We start from the raw sequence: 21,770 nt of genomic DNA on the forward strand, positions 1-21,770 counted from the left end.
AAACAAATGAAACAGAACCATAAAACGAGGGAAAGTGTCAAAACAATTCCATATCTAAAAACAATGCAAACATTTGAAAAGAATTTCACATGTATCTATCTTAGCTGTGAGTCCTGGAAGACTCACAGATGTTCAAATATATAAAAGGATGTCATATAGAGGAGGGTGAAAGGTTGTTTTCTGCTGCTCCAGAGAAGCGGACATGGAGCAATGGATTCAAACTACAAGAAAGAAGGTTCCACCTAAACATGAGGAAGAACTTCCTGACAGTGAGAGCTGTTCGACAGTGGAATTTGCTGCCAAGGAGTGTGGTGGAGTCTCCTTCTTTGGAGGTCTTTAAGCGGAGGCTTGACAGCCATCTGTCAGGAATGCTTTGATGGTGTTTCCTGCTTGGCAGGGGGTTGGACTGGATGGCCCTTGTGGTCTCTTCCAACTCTATGATTCTATGATTCTAAGACTAATGCATCATGTTCGGAGAAGTGAATTTTTGCATAGCGAGCTTTCAGAAAAGTGGGACCTCTGTGTATGTGTGTGTGTTTTTGCACACCTTAGTATGTTCTACATGGGTAGTGGAAGGAAGAAGTTACGTGTGAACCTACCACTTCCACCTACATGTTGGCATTGCATGCCAGACCCGCATCTGAACTGGTGCTAGAAACTAATATCCTGTACAGTGTTTGAATGGCAGTTGCGAGCCGATTAGGTAGGGCTGTCTCTATGTACCAAATATTTGGGAGGGGAACTATCCGGCAGGAGGCAGAGCAAGGTTAGCATGCATTCCTGGCAAAGTCTGCAATGAAGTTCTTCTATCAAAAGACATGTGCATGCTCCATCAGCAGAGTATAGTAGAAAAGATCATGGAGGGTGAGTGTGTGCATTCTAAGTATTTATTAAGCAATATATACAGGACAAAGCAATCATGGCGTTCTCTCACTTCTTCTCCAAGAGAGAGAGAGAGAGAAGAAGAAGAAGAAGAAGAAGAAGAAGAAGAAGAAGAAGAAGAAGAAGAAGGAGAAGAAGAAGAAGAAGAAGAAGAAGAAGAAGAAGAAGAAGAAGAAGAAGAAGAAGAAGAAGAAGAAGAGTACAGTGGAAGAGAGATAAGACTGGCTTCCATTCTCACTTTCCAAGCCTAGAAAGTAAGCACAGACATGTAGCGATCACACATCAGCAACGGAGGAGTGAAATGCTGCAGTTCTATGCCACTGGAGCTACACTCTCCCATAGGATCTAGATGTTACAACAACAACTACAACTACTGCAACAACTATAGGGACATATAATTTTTGTTCGTTGCTCTGGAATGTATTCTTGTGTTTTTGTATTGTAAACCGCCCTGTCATCCTCGGATGAAGGGTGGCATAGAAACTTAATTAATTAATAATACACTGAGTCAGACCATTGTTCATTCTACCTCAGTATTGTCTACACTGACTAAGTTTTATTTTGTAAAGGTAGAGGACCCCTGGACACCTATGTCCAGTCAAAGGTGACTATGGGGTGCGGTGTCCATCTCGCTTTTCAGGCCGAGGGAGCCGGCGATTGTGCACAGACAGCTTTCCGGGTCATGTGGCCAGCATGACTAAACCACTTCTGGCACAGCGGGACACCGTGACGGAAACCAGAGCACATAAAATAGCATTTACCTTCCCGCCGCAGCAGTACCTATTTATCTACTTGCACTGGCATGCTTTTGAACTGCTAGGTTGGCAGGAGCTGGGACAGAGCAACGGGAGCTCACCCCGTCACGGGGATTCGAACCGCCGACCTTCTGATCAACAAGCCCAAGAAGCTCAGTGGTTTAGACCACAGCGCCACCCACATCCCCTGCTACACTGACTGGCGGTAGCTCTCCAGAATTCCAGACTGGGTGCATTCTCAGTCCTACCTGGAGATGCTGGGGATTGAACCTGGGACCTTGTGCATGCAAAGCAGATGCTCTGCCACTGAGCTATGGCCCTTGCACACTACTGTTTATGCAGACTTCATGCTTGGTTATACAAACTTCACACCAGCAGCTGGAGTGTCCTGCATTTTTTTCCATTTTCATGTAAATCCAATGAAAGAATTCTTGACACACTGCTGAGAGATTAATTTGCAACAGACTATGACTGAATTTTGTTTTGTTTGCGATTTTTCCATGTGTCTTCGGTACTGAACTTATCACATTCATTGAGTGGGCACAGGGGTTATTGTTCCTATCACTTAGCTGGATTGGTTCCCGGTTGACAATCTGTCCTGTTTTGAGTTTGGGAATCTCACATTGTGAGCAGTTGTAACCACGTTGAACAGTTTGTAGCTTCCTGCTAGCGTAATCACTCTGCCTATAAAGCCAGTTTTTTAAATGGCTCGTATAAGAGATGCAGAGAGTCAGAAAGAGCACCAAATACATATGCAAAGAAAATCTTAAATAACGTCTTGCAATCCCCTTACCCCACCCCACTCTGCTAGACCTAGAAGTCAATTATGCCCAGGCTTCCAACATTCAGCTTCATTGGATGTCCATGAGTTCTAGTGTCATGAGAGACAGGGGGGAAAACCCTTTCCCCATCCACTTTCTCCATGCTGTGCATAATAAATGGCCTCGGTCCAGTATACCTGAAGGAGCGTCTCCACCCACATCGTTCTGCCCGGACACTGAGGTCCAGCACCGAGGGCCTTCTGGCGGTTCCCTCACTGCGAGAAGCAAAGCTACAGGGAACCAGGCAGAGGGCCTTCTCGGTAGTGGCACCTGCCCTGTGGAACACCCTCCCATCAGATGTCACAGAGATAAACAACTACCTGACATTGAGAAAACATCTGAAGGCAGCCCTGTTTAGGGAAATTTTTAATGTGTGACATTTTAATGTATTTTAATCTTTGTTGGAAGCCTCCCAGAGTGGCTGGGGAAACCCAGCCGGATGGGCAGGGTACAAATAAGTTGTTGTTGTTGTTGTTGTTGTCATCATCATCATCATCATCATCATCACTATATATAAGGGTCTGGTGACTTCTATTTCAGTGTATCTGAAGAAGTGTGCATGCACACGAAAGCTCATACCAAGAACAAACTTAGTTGGTCTCTAAGGTGCTACTGGAAGGATTTCTTTATTTTTTTATTTTATTTTGTTTTGATTATTATTATTATTATATTAGAAACTGCTATCATCTCATCTCTTACTTGCATTTTTCTCTAAACTAAAAATTCCCAAACACTGCATTCTTTCCTCATAGGTGAGTTGCCCCATCCCTTTGATCGTCTTGGTAGCCCTTTTCTGAACCTACAATATCTGCTTTGATGTGAGGCAGCCAGAACTGTACACAGTACTCCTTATGCAGTCGCACCATAGATTTGTTTAATGGCATTATGATATTGGCAGTTTTGTTTTCAGTTCCTTTCCCCATGGTGCCTAGCGTCGATTTTGGCTTTTTTAACAGCTGCCACACACTAGGTCAACATCTTTCTTGAGCTATCTACTATGACCACCTTCCTGGTCAGTCAAAACCAGTTCAGACCACACGAGCGTATATGCAAAATTAAATTTTTGCCACAACATGCATCACTTTACACTTGTTTACATTTGTTCATTTGGCCACTTTTTTTTTTAACCATGCATTCATGGTTAGGAGAGGTCCTTTTAGAGATTCTCACAAGCTCTTTAACAGCAATTTAGTATCACCAGCAAACTTGGCCACCTTATTGATCATTCCTAACTCCAGATCGTTTACGGACAAGTTAAAAAGTGCCAATCCCAATACTGATCCTTGGGGGAGTTCACTTTCTATACTTCTCCATTTGGAAAACTGTCCATTAATTCCTACTCTTTGCTTCTTAGCCAATTCCTGATCCACAAGAGCACCTCTCCACTTATTCCTTGACTGCTAAGCTTACTCAGGAGTCTTTGATGAGGTACTTTGTCTAAAGCTTTTTGAAAGTCCAAGTATACTAGGTCACGAGAGGAGCTTGATTTGATCTGGCATTTACTGGCTCCAACCAATACTGCTTAATTTTGCTGATCAGATCGCTCCAATGTGAATTGGCAGCTCTAGCATCATTTCAGTGCCCCGTTCTCCAGCCTGGGCAGCTGTGTGAGGCACCCTCTCCGCAACAGATGTGGAAGGGAGCATGCCAGCCAATGCAATGAGGAAGAGACCCGGTTTGTCCATCTAAGCAATGAAAATCAGCTGCAGAATTGGTGGCACCCACATGTGATGCACATGGTTTGCTCACAAGGAATCTGAGTGACAGAGTACATAGTTTCCACTGTGGCACAGTTCATATCCCTCTCTGTATAATTTTAAATTAATTTAGCATGCCCTCCCAGATTTATTAACAGTATTCTCTGCATATTTTGCACTTTCCAGATTGGACGTTTGGCTTTTTTCCTCCTGGAATTTCAACACCACCAACTTGTGTCCGGTGCCAGGAACATTCCTCAATCTCTCTCTCCGTCTCTGATTTCCCTCTGTATGTGTGTAAAATCTTCTTCTTCTTTTTTTCTCGCACTCTGACTCAGCCATTGGCTTAATGACGTGCCACTGGATTGTTTCATAATTGCACAGATCAGTGATTGCCAGTTTTTTTCTCTCCTCTGCCTGCAGGGACTGAACCCTCCCTGGCCAAACTGCTTAGGGGATGAAGGCTCCCTCCTCTATACTATTATGTCATCACATGTGTGACCCCCCCCCCCCGGCCAACCCACACCAAGCAGCTTGCCTGGGGGAGCAGTCAGCCAGCAGGCTAAAGTACCTGGCAAGAATCCATCCCACTGCAAAGAGTGAGGATGACCCCACCAAGGCCTGTTTGTTATCACAGAAGCCTCTGGGGCCTCCTCTCATCTTTTGCTAGGAGAGGCACAGTGTCTTGCAGGCTGCTTTGGACTGGCAGAAATTTCCTATAGCACATAGCAAGACAGATGCTCAAAGGCAAAGGTGTGGGAAGGGGACCTCTTTCAACATGACGCCTTTCAGGGTCCACAGGCCACAGGTCAGAAGCAAAAATAAGTGGAGCACCAGTCCTTCATTTCCTCTTACACCTCTTTGTATCCTCCACACAGGCAATGGCACTTATAGGCAGGCAAAAACATTCAAGGCGGGTCAGTGAGAGGAGGTATTGCTGGGGAGAGACCTGGGAGGAGATCGATAGCCATCTTCAAATATCTCAAGGGCTGTCACATGGAAGATGGAGTTTTCTCTTGCTCTGGAGGGGTAGGAAAATCACTTGCAAAATGTATGTGTTTCATCAAATTGTGTACAGAAATGTGTGTCTTGGGAGAAAGAAGCACAGAAATGCATGATGACTTTTTAAAAAAATAAATAAATAAATTGCAAACTCGTGTGGAAATTGGGTGACCTTAAGATTGGAAAAATGAGGACTTATGAGAAACTGGAATTGACACATTGTTCCATTCCTCATCATTGCATGTAGTTATTCGAACGAGAATTAAGAGAAGCCAGTTCTTTCCTGAAGTAAGTTCTGTGCTTTAACAGTTGAAAGAGAAGCAGAAACCCAACAGGTGCAGAACTTCACTGGCATGAAAAGCAGCACCTGTTGTATATCCTTTGTCAGCCATGTAGCTGTTAGAAGCCCAGAACCATAATACAGAAAGTGTTCTGCAGTAGCAAGCTGTAATGACATAACTTCCTAATAGCATCGCTGAACTTTTGATTCCCTGGACACATTTGTGGCCTTTGCGCTATGTCATTTCTCAGTTGGCAGTTGTGACGGGCTGCTTTGGGGCTTGAGAGTTAAGCCAAGATAAAGAATCCTGTCTGTTTTCAAACGTTGTCAGGCATAGATCTGAAGACCAAATCAAAACTCCTGGCAGTGCAGGCTATACAAGCAGGTCCATAAGAATTAATAGCCCGCAAAAAATATAATAATCTACCTTCGGGCACATTGACCATCTGAAAGGAAAACAACAGCACACTTCTCTTTCCATCTATCAAAGCTTTCTGCTTAGAATAATAGAACCATAGAACTGTAGAGTTGGAAGGGAGACCAAGGGTCATCTAGTCCAACCCCCTGCAATAATGCAGGAATCTCAACTGAAGCATCCATGACAGATGACCATCCAATCCCTGCTTAAAGACCTCCAAGGAAGGAGAGCCCACCACCTCTTGTGGAAGTCTGCACCACTGTCAAACAGTTCTTAACACCAGACAGTTCTTCTTGATGTTTGGTTGGAATTTCCTCTTTTGTAACATTCCAGAGGGCTTGCAAGGAATTGTGGAGCATGCCCATTGGGCTAGGTGTAGTATCTCCTTTAAGCAGTCTCATGCTCTGGGTTGAATCCCATCAATAATAATAATAATAATAATAATAATAATAATAATAATAATAAACCATGCTAAACTGGTTGCTTTGTCAGGCTCACCTTATTATTATTATTATTATTATTATTATTATTATTATTATTATACTGCCCTATACCCAGAGTCCCTCTTATATTCCATGTGTTTAGTGTGCACATGTGGACTAGATATATGAAGTATATAGGATCATGTTTTATTATGTTTTATATATGCTATAAACCATCCAGTGTGGCTGGGGGAAAACCCAGCCAGTGGGTGGGGTATAAACAAAACAATAACAATAAAATAACAACAGCAACAACAATAAGCTGCCCTATACTATTGCAATGCTTGGTTGACTCCTACCAGGAAAAGTGTTCATTTTATGAAATAGGAGTATTAGAAGCTACTTATACCAAGTCAGGCCATTGGTCCAACCAGCTGAGTATGGTCTACACTAATTGGTGATTCTTTATCTTCTTTTTTGGCAATCACTCGTAGCCAAGTAAGATTGTCTTCCATAAACACGGTTTTAACAATGAGTCTGTAAGTGACTGTGGAGGCCAATTCTGGATCCACACGTCCTTCCACAGTGGGGACATTGGTTTCCGGGCGAGAGTTGATCACGGTGTGGATTTGCCAAGCGTGCCTTCCTCTTAGCATGTTTCTCCCTTGCGTCCTGAGTATGAGTGTCTTCAAAGCCCATGACACCTTTGATAAAGGCTGTTCTCCAATTGGAGCACTCACAGGCAAGAGTTTCCCAATTTTGGTGTTTATACTACATTTTTTAAAGATTTGCTTTGAGACAGTCTTTAAACCTCTTTTGTTGCCTGAGCTCTGCAAATGCGGCTTTCCCGCGATTGAAGTGCAGAGTGTTTGAGGACCGGGACATTCGCAGGGAAACCAAAATGCTTGTTTAGAAAGCTAATGTACTACCAACCTTACTTTATGCTTGTGAAACATGCACCACTTATAAACACCATCTCCAACTCCTCGAAAAATTCCATCAATGGTGTCTCCGAAAAATTTTACACATCACTTGGGAAGACAGACGAACTAATACCAGTGTACTGGAAGAAGCAAAGACCACTAGTGTTGAAGCAATGATTCTTCAACATCAACTTCATTGGACTGGCCATGTTGTGCGGATGCCTGATTATCGTCTTCCAAAGCAACTACTCTATTCCCAACTTTAAAATGGAAAGTGTAATGCTGGTGATCAACAAGAGAGGTTTAAATTGGTGATTAGATCCTACCTGAAGGTGCCAGGGAATGAACCTGGAAATCTTGGCATGCAAAGAAGATGCTGTCCCACTGATCTATGGCTGTTCCTCTAATACAGAGGTCTCCAAACTACATCCTGGGGGCTGTATACGGCCCGAGGGACTCATTTATCGCTGCCACCACCAGCTCTTACTGGTGTAGCACAGTGCAGCTGCCCACTTCTGGGTCGGAGGAGCACCGGAAATAGCTTGTGCGCATGCGCAAGCATTCTTTCCGGTGCATATCCGGGTTGGAGGAGGCCCGTGCACATGTGCACAAGCTATTTCCGGTGCTCCTCTGACCCAGAAGTGCGCCGGAAATAGCGTGTGCGCACACATATGGGCGTGCGCTCCCCTGCCCTCCGGCCCACCGTGCAATTGGCGCTGGAGACACCGGCCCGAGGCACAGTAAGTTTGCTGACCCCTGAATAACATCTTTGCATAAGCACGAGGGCCCAGAGCTAAGTTGTACAATGTTTGCTTTGCCTGAAGGTGCCCCTGCAACTCCCAAATCCAACTTAAAGGGTCTTAGGGTTAGATAAGACCTCTGTCTGAGAGCCGCAGTTGTCGTCACCAGCATGTCTACAACTTCAAGCCTAGGACAATGTCTAAGCAATTTATTTATTTATTTTTTAAAGTCTCCACCAACCACTTATATGCCCATATTGTTTGTTTTTTGATTTATCCAAGACGTTTTAAAGCCCTGCGCTTCTAGAAAATATTCAAAGGTTGCAAAAGAAAAGGGGGGGGGAAGCACACCAAATTGAGATAAAGCAGCAGAAGGATAGAAAGCAGACATGGGCTAATGTAATTTAAAAAGTCACCTGAAGGTCCTGTAAGCAAAAGAGAGCTGTAAAATCCAGCCTAAGCTCTGATAAAAACAATTAATAAAAGCTGCTTTTTAAAAGCCATTAAAATTCTCAAAGGAAAAGGTTTTGACTTATTGATGGAATGACTACCACGTGCCTGACCTCTCCTGGTATGGTACTGGTGACCCAAGGAAGGCTTTCAGAAAGCAGATCTTAGATTTTGGTTATTCCATGAGACAAAACATTCCTTCGTGTATTTATGTCCCTTTTCCTGAATAAATATTTTCTTTCTCTAGGAATGTGCTTCAGTTTTGCCTCAGGCAAGTCCAAAGCTCTGGATCACACTTCTGTTAGCCTCTTCTTCATTGTTGCTACTCTCTCTCAGGGGTTGGAGAAAACCTGGATTCAGGTTGCATTTAAAGGCGAAACTCCCAGATTCATAGTTCCTGAAATAATGCAAGAATCAAAGCGTCGTTTTTCTTTAAAAGTCACACTTCTCTGAATTTTGCAATGCAGGTTTTCAGCCAAAAAAGAGAGAGCATATGCTAGGGCAAACTATGTATTAAAAAATGCACATGTTAGTTTTTTTTTAAAAAAAGAACATTTGAAAAGGCAATAAATTAGGGGAAATTGCCTTGCAAAAATGTGCATATTAGACAAAATTGCATACAAATGGGTGCACATTAGGAGAAATTCACATTAAAACACTCATTGATTTTGATGGGTACTTTTAAAAAAAGAAAAATTGCAAACTGATGTGGAAATGTGGAAACTTGAACTTAAGACTGGAAAAAATTAGAAATAAGATCGAAACTGAAATTGACATATTCACCCATCTGTACTCTCCTTGAACAATTAGGAGGACAAGTTCAGAAGGTTGGAAAGTATTTCATTTGAGAAAACGAGTGCGGAGCTGTGAAGCTCACTGTCTGCACTTGGGCCAGCCACCCACTCTCAGCCTAAGCTAACTCACAGAGTTGCTGTGAGCATAATATACAAACACCACCTTGAGCTTCTTGAAGGAAAGGCAATGTATAAATGCAATGTATAAATGCAATAAATAAATAAATAAATAAATAAATAAATAAATAAATAAATAAATAAATACACATCACCTCAGTTTGGCTTGTTTAGCCATCTGGATATACATTTGTGGTAAAATGGGTGTGGGAACTTACTTCCTAAGTAAGTGGGCTGTGGTAAAGCTGGTTCACCTTCTCCTCTCATCTCTGAAATACCTCCCAGGGCTGTGGCAGTTTGTGAGCGCCCTCTTGGCCCTGCTAATCATACTTCACATCAGAAGGTCAGCGGTTCGAATCCCCGTGATGGGGTGAGCTCCCATTGCTCAGTCCCGGCTCCTCCCGTTGCTGAGACCACCTACCTCTGCTTGCATCTGTTTTGAAATGAACACACTGTGGGATTTTCAGCTTTTTGAGAAGCAACGAGAAATTTGAATCACCTCAAATCTCCTGCTTTAGTTCCCTCCCAGTTTCAGGAGGACATTGGTACTTTTAAGATTAAAACTATATACCAGTTTTCCCATTTGGCCTTAAGTTTGGCCTTAAGTAGAACTTTGAGGGTCGCCATATTCCGAAGAACAAAAAAGAGGAAGCTATGACAACTCTTGTTTTAAATACCCCTACTGTGTGTGTGTGTGTGTGTGTGTGTGTGTGTGTGTGTATACAACACGGGTGGTGCTGTGGGTTAAACCATAGAGCCTAGGGCTTGTCAATGAGAAGGGCAGCGGTTCGAATCCCCATGACGGGGTGAGCTCCCGTTGCTCAGTCCCAGCTCCTGCCAACCTAGCAGTTCGAAAGCATGTCAAAGTGCAAGTAGATAAATAGGTACTGCTCCGGTGGGAAGGTAAACGGCATTTTCGTGCGCTGCTCTGGTTCGCCAGAAATGGCTTAGTCATGCTGGCCACATGATCCGGAAGCAGTACACCGGCTCCCTCGGCCAATAAAACGAGATGAGTGCCGCAACCCCAGAGTCGTCAGGGGTCCCTTTACCTTTGCCTTTACTTTTAATCCTAACAGGCAGTGCTTTTTTCTAGAAAAAATAGATGCCACACTTTTTAACAACAACAGAGTACCCCCTGGAAAAAAGCAGTGCTATGGATTGGTTGAACGCAGAGGAATGGTGGGACGATCCAGATGGGGAACCCGCAAGGGGGAAAGGCCCAGAGCTTGAGGATTGGTGGTGGGACGACAATGAGCAGGCAGAGAGAGTAGATGGGGAAGAGGAGGTGTTGGAAGCCGAAGAGGGGACAGGGCTGTGGAAGGGGCTGTGAAGTGCTCCAGGGCAGGGACAACTTCACTGTGCTCAAAGGCAGTAATGTGAACAAACCCTGAGAGTGAGCCCAAGGCAGAGGTGAGATTTGAATCCAGGACTTCCTGACTAGTAGCTCAGTCTCTTCACCACTGTGCTACACCAGCTCTAGTCCAATCCCTGGATGCAGGATAGTGATGTAAATGAAAGAGGATAAACACTGTCTCATCCTGACCAATCAGGAGTCACTACCAAAGGGGAAGGGATTTTCATTTGCATAAAACAGTTTCTGGGGGTTGCTCAAGACAAGGACCGTTCCAAGACGTCGCACAGAAACATTTAAATGACTGGATGCCCTTCTTCAGAACATCAATTGAATTCCTTCTATAAAAATCCTTACTACATCTGTGATGAATTTTAAGAGTTCCTTTCCCCCACCCCCATATTACAGCCCCAAAACACATGACAAATTGGAATCAAATATATATGTCACATATTTTTTGCATGATGGTGGAATGTGTTGGCATCAAGCAGCAGTGACTAATGGAAAAAGGAAAGCATTTCATTTAATGTATTTAGCAACATGTTATATCACATATAATGATGCAAAAATTAAAACGCTTGGAAGTTGTTCGTTGAACGCCAATCTAAACAGTGCTGCTCTCTGCTGGCTGGTCAGTCAAACAGCACTTTCCCAAACCTCTTTCACTCAATCTATCCACCCATCTATCTATCTACGGGTATCTATCTATCTATCTATCTATCTATCTATCTATCTATCTATCTATCTATCTGATGTGGAATTAACTGAATTAGGTGCATCAAATAATGTAAGAGAGTTTTAAAGTAAGTACTCCAGCTTAATTCATCACACTATTTTTCTGGAGGTATAAATATTTGTATTGGAGAATACGTATTTATGAATAAAAAATTAATATTACTTTATTATTCATTCATCTCCACCCATGCAAAACTGTCCTGCAGGGATGGCAGAGAAATTCGATAAGGTTTGCATTTAAAGGTGAACCTGCCTAATTCACACTGTCTAAAATGATATGAGAACTGAAACACAGCTATCACTTTAAATTCAAAACTATCCCCGTTTTGCTGTGCAGTTCTCCAGCCAAGTAATATATACAGAAATGCATAAGACAGAAGGAAAGAAGGATGTCATGTTACAGGCTTCCTGCCGAGGCAGACAAAGAAAGAGATCTCACCGAGTTCTCTCTAGCAATTTTGTCAGGATAGCTCTGTGAGCTTCTGCCCCTTCATGTGCCTATCTAGCAGAACATTAGTTGTTGGTCTGACTGTAATAATGCCTCACACCTGCAAATAGCATTTTATGATGTCGGTGCAGAAGGGCAAAGAAGGTGGCTGGAAAAGTTATTGAAATCACTGAACTCAGCAGGGCGTACTGTGGAACTGATGGAGTGAGCATTGCATTGTAGCAGTGTTATTATTTCGATTAATAAAAGGCCTATCAACGTTGACGAATAGAGGAAGGGAGAAGGGAGAGTGCTGGTCCTTTCTCTGCCATCAGAAAACTCTCCCATGCTGTCAGGAATCACATGGCAAATGGGATGACATAGCAATGGAATGTAGCCAATCAGATTCTAGTATGTGATGTCACCGAGGGCAAGCGAACATGAAGGTCAAGAAAACACCAAAAAGGGGAGACACTGGGAATTAGAATATTTGGAATTGACTAGATTGACAGGAAGGATAAGAAACCAGAGAGATCAAAAGGTTATAACAGACTGGAGTAAATTTATTGAGTACTTTAAAAAGTATGGTAATAAAATGACAACACCAACAGGATTTGACAAAATACTTGCAATGTGAGAATATTAGACAATAGATTCAGAGAAGAACAAAATAAGAATCAATATGTTAAAGGTAATTGAACAATAATTAAAGCGAGAGAATGATGAGAAGACTAAAAACCAGTGATGGAAGGGAGAGAAGTCACAATACTCGGCAGAGTATAGGGATATATAAAGAAAATGTATGTATGTACAATGGTTTGTAATATGTTTTGAAATATTTTATCGTTATGCGGATTTATTGATGTAATAAATAAAAGCAATAAAAAGATTTTTTTTAAAAAAGAAAAGAAAAGAAAAGGTTTGCAAAAAGCCAACAGCCCGGTGAATTCTTTTCAGAATAGCTCAAATAAATATGATACAGAAAGCTAGGCAGGCATAAGCCCTTTGAGTAGTGAAGTGCCATCAATTACAATGTGATTTCCATGTGTTCAACTTCCTTTGGATTTTGCCCATTATATGCAACCTCTTGAATGACTGGCATGTGAAATGGTGCTTACTAGTAGCTAGGAGTGGGTGACTGTGTCACTTTTGGTTTTCCTCCATTTCTCATTTTTCCCATAGTCAGTCCAGTTCTCCACATTACACAACAGTTTGCATTTCCTCCCCCCTTAAACTCCCCAAGAAACTCCACCAGCAATTTAGCCCCAGCGTTCTCATTTTTCCACTATGCATTTCCCCCTAACATACACATTTTTGCAAAGCAGTTTTCCCAGACGTATTCTATTTTTGCATGCTATTTTCACCGATTCCTATGCAGGCTTTACCCTAGTGTGTGAATTCCCCCACACATTTCTTGGCTGCAGAACTGCATTGCAAAATCTGGACAAATGCAAATTTTGGTGGGTGACTGTGCTTTGTTTCTTGTGTTGCTTCAGAAAATGCAAATTGGGTCGGTTTGAATGGGAACTGACTTGTATTCGGCCCCCATCTAATTTTCACAGGCATTCAATGGTAAACCACAACAACCCGGCTGATACAAATGCACAAGAAGCAGTGATTGCTTCATTGCTATTGGGATGTGAGCCCCCCCACCCCCCAACCAGCCCTCCATCTTGCTGTGTTCCATTTTGCTTCAGAACATTAGTTCTCCCAGTCATTAAATATATATATATATATAAATATATCTCGAAGGCTGGATGCATGAGAAGCCAATTTCTTCCTTCTCATCACAAATCACAATAAGGGGGTCAGGCAGGGATGCCTCAGAGGCACAAAGGCTCCTGGGGCTTTGGAGAGAGCAACAGATTAAGGCCAGATGGGGCCCTCACATCTATCTCGGCTTATTTACTACCTAGTAACACAGTCCATCTCACCCAGCAGTTTCTGCATCGGCCCCAGATGTCCTGGCTAAACTACAGCATGTGCATTAGGAAGGCATCCAGCCTTTCCTTCACAGGCTTCAAGAGACCAAAAAAATAATAAAATAAAATAAAATAAAAACTTGCGAGGAGGGGGAGTCCTGCAGTGACTCGGTCAGTTGCAGATGGTCACTCCCCAGTGCCATCTCACCCTTCCTTTAAACTCACTCCTACAGATACAAGAAAGGAATCAGTAGGTTTTTCAAAGCCCAGGGACTCTCATGGATCCTAACCTTTCCTTTCTGTTGGTAGCGATCCATCTCAAGAGCCTCTTTAGTCTTACCCAATACTTTCCCCTTGCATCAGCTTGGCCACCTATGGTAGGAATCTGGCCAAGAAGCAAAAGCAATAGGGTGGTCAAGAGAGCGTGATTTGGAAATATTAAATGCTTTTTGAAAGGCAAGATTTCCTCAGGGGTCCAAGACTTTAATGGAAGCCACATCCCCTTTTTTTCCTCACCACCTCCCCTCCTTGATATGTGTCAGGACTTCCGTCTTTGAGACTTTTGGTGATGAAAGGGGGCTTTGCATTATTGGGGCGGAAGAGACCGTTGCTGTGGAGGCCCCATGTTGCCTTGTTTCATGCAGCTCGGAAGAAAGGGGGAAGGAAGCAGCAGGTAGCTACAGAAGGAGAGGCTGTGCGTGTGCCCTGCTCACTTTTGGCTCTAACCCCATCCATTTTTGAAGCTGTCCCTGCCAACCCCCAGCTAGGTTCCCCAGCAGAATGCCCCTGAGAGAATGAAGAAGAAGAAGAGGAGGAGTTTGGATTTGATATCCCGCATTATCACTACCTGAAGGAGTCTCAAAGTGGCTAACATTCTCCTTTCCCTTCCTCCCCCACAACAAACACTCTGTGAGGTGAGTGGGGCTGAGAGACTTCAAAGAAGTGTGATTAGCCCAAGGTCACCCAGCAGCTGCATGTGGAGGAGTGGGGACGTGAACCCAGTTCACCAGATTACGAGTCTACCGCTCTTAACCACTACACCACACTGGGTCTGCAAAGGGTCATATGAGTGTTTAGTTTTTGTCTTTATTGCTAAGGGCACCAAATCTGACTCACTTTCCATTTTAAATGGGTGTAATTAAAAAAAAAACCAAAAGCAGAGCAAAAACCAGCACCTTTCCGCTTAGAACCCAGAGCGCAAGAGGACCTCCAAGGTAAACTGTGACATTTAATAGTGTGGAGGTGGCTGTGGAAGCAGTGGATGAATGAGGTCATCAGCTACTAGGAAAGTAATGAAACCAGCAGTTACTGGGAAGGTAATAAATTGTTCTCTTCCAGAAAGTCGACTGAAATTCAATAGCGGCCACGCAGTATCCGGGAAGATTACTGAAGGTAAATCAGGCAGTGAACCTGTAATGCACAATGTGGGTGAAAGGCGCCTTTGTCCTGCTGCCCTGGAAAACCTCTGAAGGCAGCCCTGTATCGGGAAGTTTTTAATGTTTGACGTTTTATTATGTTTTTATATGTGCTGGAAGCCTCCCTGAGTGGCTGGGGAAACCAAGCCAGGTGGGTGGGGTATAAATAATAGCATTATTATTGTTATGAGCTTTCGTGTGCGTGCACACGAAAGCTCATACCAGTTACAAACTTAGTTGGTCTCTGAGGTGCTATTTAGTTTTGACTACAGTAGAACAACATGGCTACCTACCCATAACTAGCATCATCATCATCATCATCATCATTAGCTAAGGGCTAGTATGAAGGACTGTTTTAGCAGCAATCTTCTTCTTCGGCAATCACTCATAGCTGAGTAAGATTGCCTTCCATAAATGCAGTTTTAACAGTAGTCCGTAAGTGACTGTGGAGGCCAATTCTGGACCCCCACGTCCTTCCTCAGTGGGGACATTGGTTTCTGGGTGGGAGTTGATCATGGTGTGGATTTGCCAAGCATGCCTTCCTCTTAGCACGTTTCTCCCTTTCGTCCTGAGTTTGAGTGTCTTCAAAGCCCATGATGCCTTTGGTAAAGGCTGTTCTCCAATTGGAGCGCTTGCAGGCAAGTGTTTCCCAATTGTTGGTGTTTATACTACATTTTTTTTTTAAGATTTGCCTTGGAACAGTTTTTAAACCTCTTTTGTCGCCTGAGCTCTACAAATGTGGCTTTCCCCTGATTGAAGTGCAGAGTGTTAACAGTATGCAGTTTTAACAGTAGTCCATAAGTGACTGTGGAGGCCAATTCTGGACCCACACGTGCTTCCACAGTGGGGACATATGTTTCCAGGTGGGAGTTGATCACGGTGAGGGTTTGTCAAGCATGCCTTCCTCTTAGTGTGTTGCTCCCTTTTGTCCTGAGTTCGAGCATCTTCAAAACCCATGGCACCTTTGGTAAAGGCTGTTCTCCAATTGGAGCGCTTACAGGCCAGTGTTTCCCAGTTGACGGTGTTTATACTACATTTTTAAAAAATTGCCTTGAGAGAGTCTTTGAACCTTTTTTGTTGACCACCAGCATTACGCTTTCCATTTTTCAGTTCGGAATAGAGTAGTTGCTTTGAAAGATGACAATCAGGCATCCACACAACATGACCAGTCCAAGAAAGTTGATGTTGAAGAATCATCGCTTCGACACTGGTGAACTTTGCTTCTTCCCATACACTGAAAAAATAAACCTATGCTGCCAATACTCGTGGTAAATCAGTATACAGTCAGCAGCACAAAAACGGCGCACACAAATCTACCAAACCATTCCACGTATAGAATTCTATATTGGTAGTCCAATCAACAAGAAAGCAATGCAAAAAGTCAAACAAAGAAGCCACAAACAGAAAACTCATTCAAGTTAGCACAACAGGACAATTTCAGTCTTTAAATGTCTTTAGCCAGGCTCCTGTAGATATTGATGAAAATAGGTCCAGTCAGATGATACGCACAGATGTTAATAGATGAAAGTGTGCAAATGTACCAAATCTTTGTGAAAGAATATTGTGAAGAAGAAGACTAGATGTTCTAGTTTAGATGAGATGTAACATGTAAATTGTAAGTATGGATTTTTGTATTTGTCTGTTCAGACATTATTTTAATTGTTGTGGGTCACATCGTCAATATTCCATCTGATTGGACTTGCTTTCATCTATTAACATCTGTTAATAGATGAAATGGCATAATAAATCAACCATCAGTCAGGACAGGAGGAAAGGTGTCTCAAGCTAGGAGAACTTCCTTACAAAGCACTAAAAGATCTTAAGACGTAAAAGCCTGAGTTCGTAAAATAAAATACGTTTTTGAACAGGGAAGCCAAGTATGCAAATTGCATTACGTAAATAGACAAAACATACACAAATTGTCCCATGAACTTGCAGCCGTCAAGGGGGAATGCCTGTGAATCACTCTGCAGTGAATATAGAGTGTAAATGCCTTTGAATTAGGGACTGCTCTCTGTTTCAGCCCTGCAAATATATATCTGTCTGCACTCCACGGAAAGCTAATAAATGCAGAAGAAATGATAGCTTTAGCTTTCTGCCTGCCAGCTGAGATAATGCTGTTGGAGGGAAGGGGAGACGTATTGCTTGTTCCAAGAGCAATCTATAGTGAACTCCCCATAATACTCTTCTAGTGTTACAGTTGCTAATAACCACACAAGCTAGTATTCTGTTCTTTGCTTCTGTTTCCAGATGCTACCTGTTGATACTGTGATTCCCTTTTCCCTTTCCTGTGCTCGTGCAAAGTCTATTTCAGTGATGTTCTTGAGGATGATGCCAACAGGACCTTTTAACACAATGTGGGCTGTTATCATTCCCCCTACCCTTGCCCATGGATTATGTGTTCTCTCCATTTTTTTTTAAACATTCCCACTAGGCAGGATTAATCTAGAGAAGCTTGATTACATTGCACCAGGGTGGGCAACTGATAACAGATCTCCCACGAAGAACAACCAGGAAGAGGTCATTTGAAGCTTATTAATCCTGCTTAGCAGATCAGGGTGTTCTTATCACCCAGCTAACACCAAAAGCAGGTGTTTCCTAAGAGATCTTCTGCCCCTGTTCTGTTTCAAACCTCACCAATATTCACTGAAGTTAAATGTAATATTGCAAGGCTTGTAGAAGCTAAAAGCCAGGAATTCCCTGTTCATATTATCAAGCGGGTGGATGAGGAAATTGAACCCGTTCTCATTTAAAGGTGAACCTATGGATTTAGCACTTTCCTAAACAGGGTGGTGGTGACAAGGAGGAAACACCGGGGGGGGGGGGGTGAAGGACCATGTATGTGCCACCTTCAGCAACTGAGAACACAAAAGAGCCTGGTGGGCAGAGGGCCTTCTCGGTAGTGGTGCCCGCCCTGTGGAACGCCCTCCCCTCAGAAGTCAAGGGAATAAACAACTACCTGACATTCAGAAAATACCTAAAGGCAGCCCTGTTTAGGGAAGTTTTTAATTTGTGACTCTGTATTGTGGTATTTGTTGGAGGCCGCCCAGAGTGGCTGGGGAGACCCGGCCAGATGGGCGGGGTATAAATAAATTATTATTATTATTATTATTATTATTATTATTATTATTATTATTATTATTATTATTATTATTATGGTGGATCAGCCCAGTGGCCCATCTAGTCCAGCCTCCTGTTCTCACAATGGCCAGCCAAATGCCTCTTTGGTATTCAGAAGCACCCTACCTTCAACAGTGGAGGTAGAAAATAGCCATTGGGGTTGGTAATGTCTGACAGTCTTATCCTCCATTAATTTGTCTAATTCTCTTTTAAAGCACTACACAAGCAAATAAGCAAATCAGGATGAATGCCCTCTGGAAGAGCCTGTGATAAGCAAGCAAGCAAGCAAACAAACCAACAAACCAATCTGTGTATGAAAGGCAAATCTGTCCATTTCAGTTTTTTACCATTTCTCCTTTTCCCAGTCTTAAGGACAGGTCTCTCTCTACCTGTCTACGTAAGTTTGGGATTCATTCATTTTTTCTCTCCATTTTTTAAAGAAAAAGGTCTGGTATAAATTTGCTCACATATTTTTGTGGTTTCTTCTCCTACCGTGCACATATTTATGTGCAATTTCCCCCAACAGATACATTATCACAAGGCAACCCCCCCCCATGGAATGCATTTTTGTATGTTATTTTCACTAACACATGCATTTACATGCACATTTTATCCCAGTGCGTGCACCTTTGTGTACATCGCTTGGCTGGAGGGCTGCGCTGCAGAATTCAAATGCATGCAAATTTCAAAGGGGGGCTGTGCCCCAGTTTCAGAAAGTATGAATCTGGTACATTTGCCTTTAAATGGTAGCTGGATCTCCTTTCTCCCCCATCCCTACTACAAACACACACATCCAAGTACAAGTACAAAGACAAATGTCCCTTAGATATATGAGAAGGCTACATACATTCACTCCCTACCAAAGTCATCTGCTCCATCCATGTGCACAGCCACCCACACACCCCTTAAACTTTGGCTGCTCCCATTTGTGTTTTCTGATGCCTCTTCTGTCTAAGAGCATGGCTGGCCCTTGATCTGTCATCCCCAACTCATTTCTTCCATCTGGGTGGATGTGTGCGGTCAAGGCGAATGCAAAGTCACACTTTCCCAGGAGTGTTGTTTATCAGCTACACTTAGCTTCCATCGCTCCACAATCTCCTTCTGTCACTCAAGACTAAGGGGTGGTGAGGAGAGATAGATGAAAGTGGGGTCCATCAAAGCCATACCTGAGCAATCAGCAGCTCACCTTTGTTCTCCTGAAAATGGGGGAGGAATTCAAGTAAGCCAGAACAAGGCTAGGAGTGGAGCACTCTGGAAATGTCCCTCATAAACCAGGGGTTCCAACATGTAGATTCAGGATAGATTAATGCCCTGTTTGGGCTTCCCGAAGGCATCTGATTCTGCCATTCATTGTGGGCACAGAAACCTGGACCAGAAAGTCCTTTGGTCTGATTCAGCAGGAATCTTTTTGTGCTCTTATTGATAGGACTCCATAAACTATTTTCTTTTTATAAAACCTTGCATTAAGATGTAGGGTATTTCTAAGCTAGTCCCACCACAAGCTGCATGTTCATTGTGTTCACCCATGTACCCCTATGTCTGCAAGCAGACATGATCTGAAAGAAAGATTGGGACTAAGAAAGGTCAATGGCAGGAAGTCTGGCAAGCAACCAAGAGGAACAGATAGCCACACAGCAGGTTGGCCTTTCCAATGGAGTCAAGTTGGTCAGGTTAAATAGCCTAGAGTGGGGTTGGGGAACATAGTTTGCTCAGTAGACTGCCATAGAAGAAACAGCCATGATTGTAGAACATAACACATATTGTTTAGGATACACAATTGTATCCTAAATGCAATTGTGGTTGCATTTCCCATCTTTCCTCTTCAGCCCAAATGTGCCCCTTTAGTGTCAATGGAATGCAAGGTCTAAAAAACTACATCCCACAAACATCTCTGCTGTAAGCATCCATTTTGACATTCCCTGGTTGACAAGGGCAAGGGGCAAAAAAAATATTGTGAGGACTTCATTCCTGGCTTAAGCACAGAAGAGACAGCAATATTATCTGTAAAAGAGTTAAAGAAATCATGGGTTATAAATATGATGGGAAATTCAAAGAGATTAAAAGATTTCCTATTATGCAAAGGGCACACACAGTTAAATCAGCATCCTTTTCTCCACTGCCCTCCCCTGACAAATAAATGTTTGGAAGGGTTTTTTTTTTAGATCTGGAGAGAAGTTTTAAGGGATTTGCTTTTATTAAAATGCTTAATTTTAGGTGGCTAGGAATAGAATGCCCTGTTGACAGAAATAGCAAGGTTGCGGGAGGTCAAATACTTCTTACCTGTTGAATAAAGGCAAGCATGTTGAAGTTTTCTGCCAAAAATCCCCTCAAGTTTCTAATGCTTTAGAAAGCTAATCCACAGATTCTTTGTTTTTTCCAGTGGGGCCACAGAATGTTAAGATTCCATTAACATTAAGAAAGTTCCAGACCATTGAAGGAAGGCCTTTCACAAAACTTTTCCTTTGTGTCCTTCTATTTTTGGGTGGGTCCTTGCCTCCCCCCCCCAGTTGGGAATTATATTTCCTGAATGGTTGATAATTAGCGGGAGTCAGAAATAACCTCTCCATTTGTGTTTTATACCAATGGCTCAAGTGGTTGAACAGCCTTGGGAAAAGAACAGACTGCTCACCTCAGTGGAAATGGACAATATTCCCTCATGATTTACTTCTCTTCATAGGTACTCTAGCAACCAAGCTCAGTCAACAAAGCTTCGGTGCATGATACTAATGGTCACTCTCCTTAGTGCATATTGGAAGCATCCGTAGGTGACGGGTACGGACTCTGTAGCTCTCCAGATGTTGTTGGATGACAGCTCCTATCATTTCATACCATTGGCCATTCTGGGAAGCTGATGGGAATTGGGATAACATCTGGAGGGCCGCAGGTTCACAGCCACCTCAGTAGACAATTTGTTCACCAAGCTAGAGTCCGTGATTTCTAATCACTCAAGAAGCAGTGAACCTAGGTAGATGATATATATGTTCTCGAAGCTACTAACATGAGTTTGGCCAAACTGTGAGAGGCAGTGAAGGATAGGCGTGCCTGGCGTGCTCTGGTCCATGGGGTCACGAAGAGTCGGACACGACTGAACGACTGAACAACAACATATATATAAAATAATTTCCTTTCTGTGGGTTTTGGGGGCGCATACATATTGATGGAATCCAGCTCTCAGAAAGTCAGACCTTAGACTTGGGGATCAGGCAGATCACACACTAATAAAATGCCAACTATTATTCCAACTACAACCCAGAGGTGATTTGGGCTTGCTATTCCAGACCTGGTGAGCTCAGCTGTGAAGCCTACCCTCTTTGCACTGGCACCTCTTGCATTCTGCTTCTTAGTTACATTACGGCAAAGGTGGGAAGCTATGGATGTTGTTTAATTAGACTATAACTTCCATTATCACTGACCATTGAGAACCACAGTGGTGATTTGGAAGCCATCCAAAATCTGATATAACCTAAAGCCTGTAGACAAATACACAGACAGTACACAG

This window comes from Lacerta agilis, chromosome 1, assembly GCF_009819535.1.
Source record: "Lacerta agilis isolate rLacAgi1 chromosome 1, rLacAgi1.pri, whole genome shotgun sequence".
In the NCBI taxonomy this organism is placed as follows: domain Eukaryota; kingdom Metazoa; phylum Chordata; class Lepidosauria; order Squamata; family Lacertidae; genus Lacerta; species Lacerta agilis.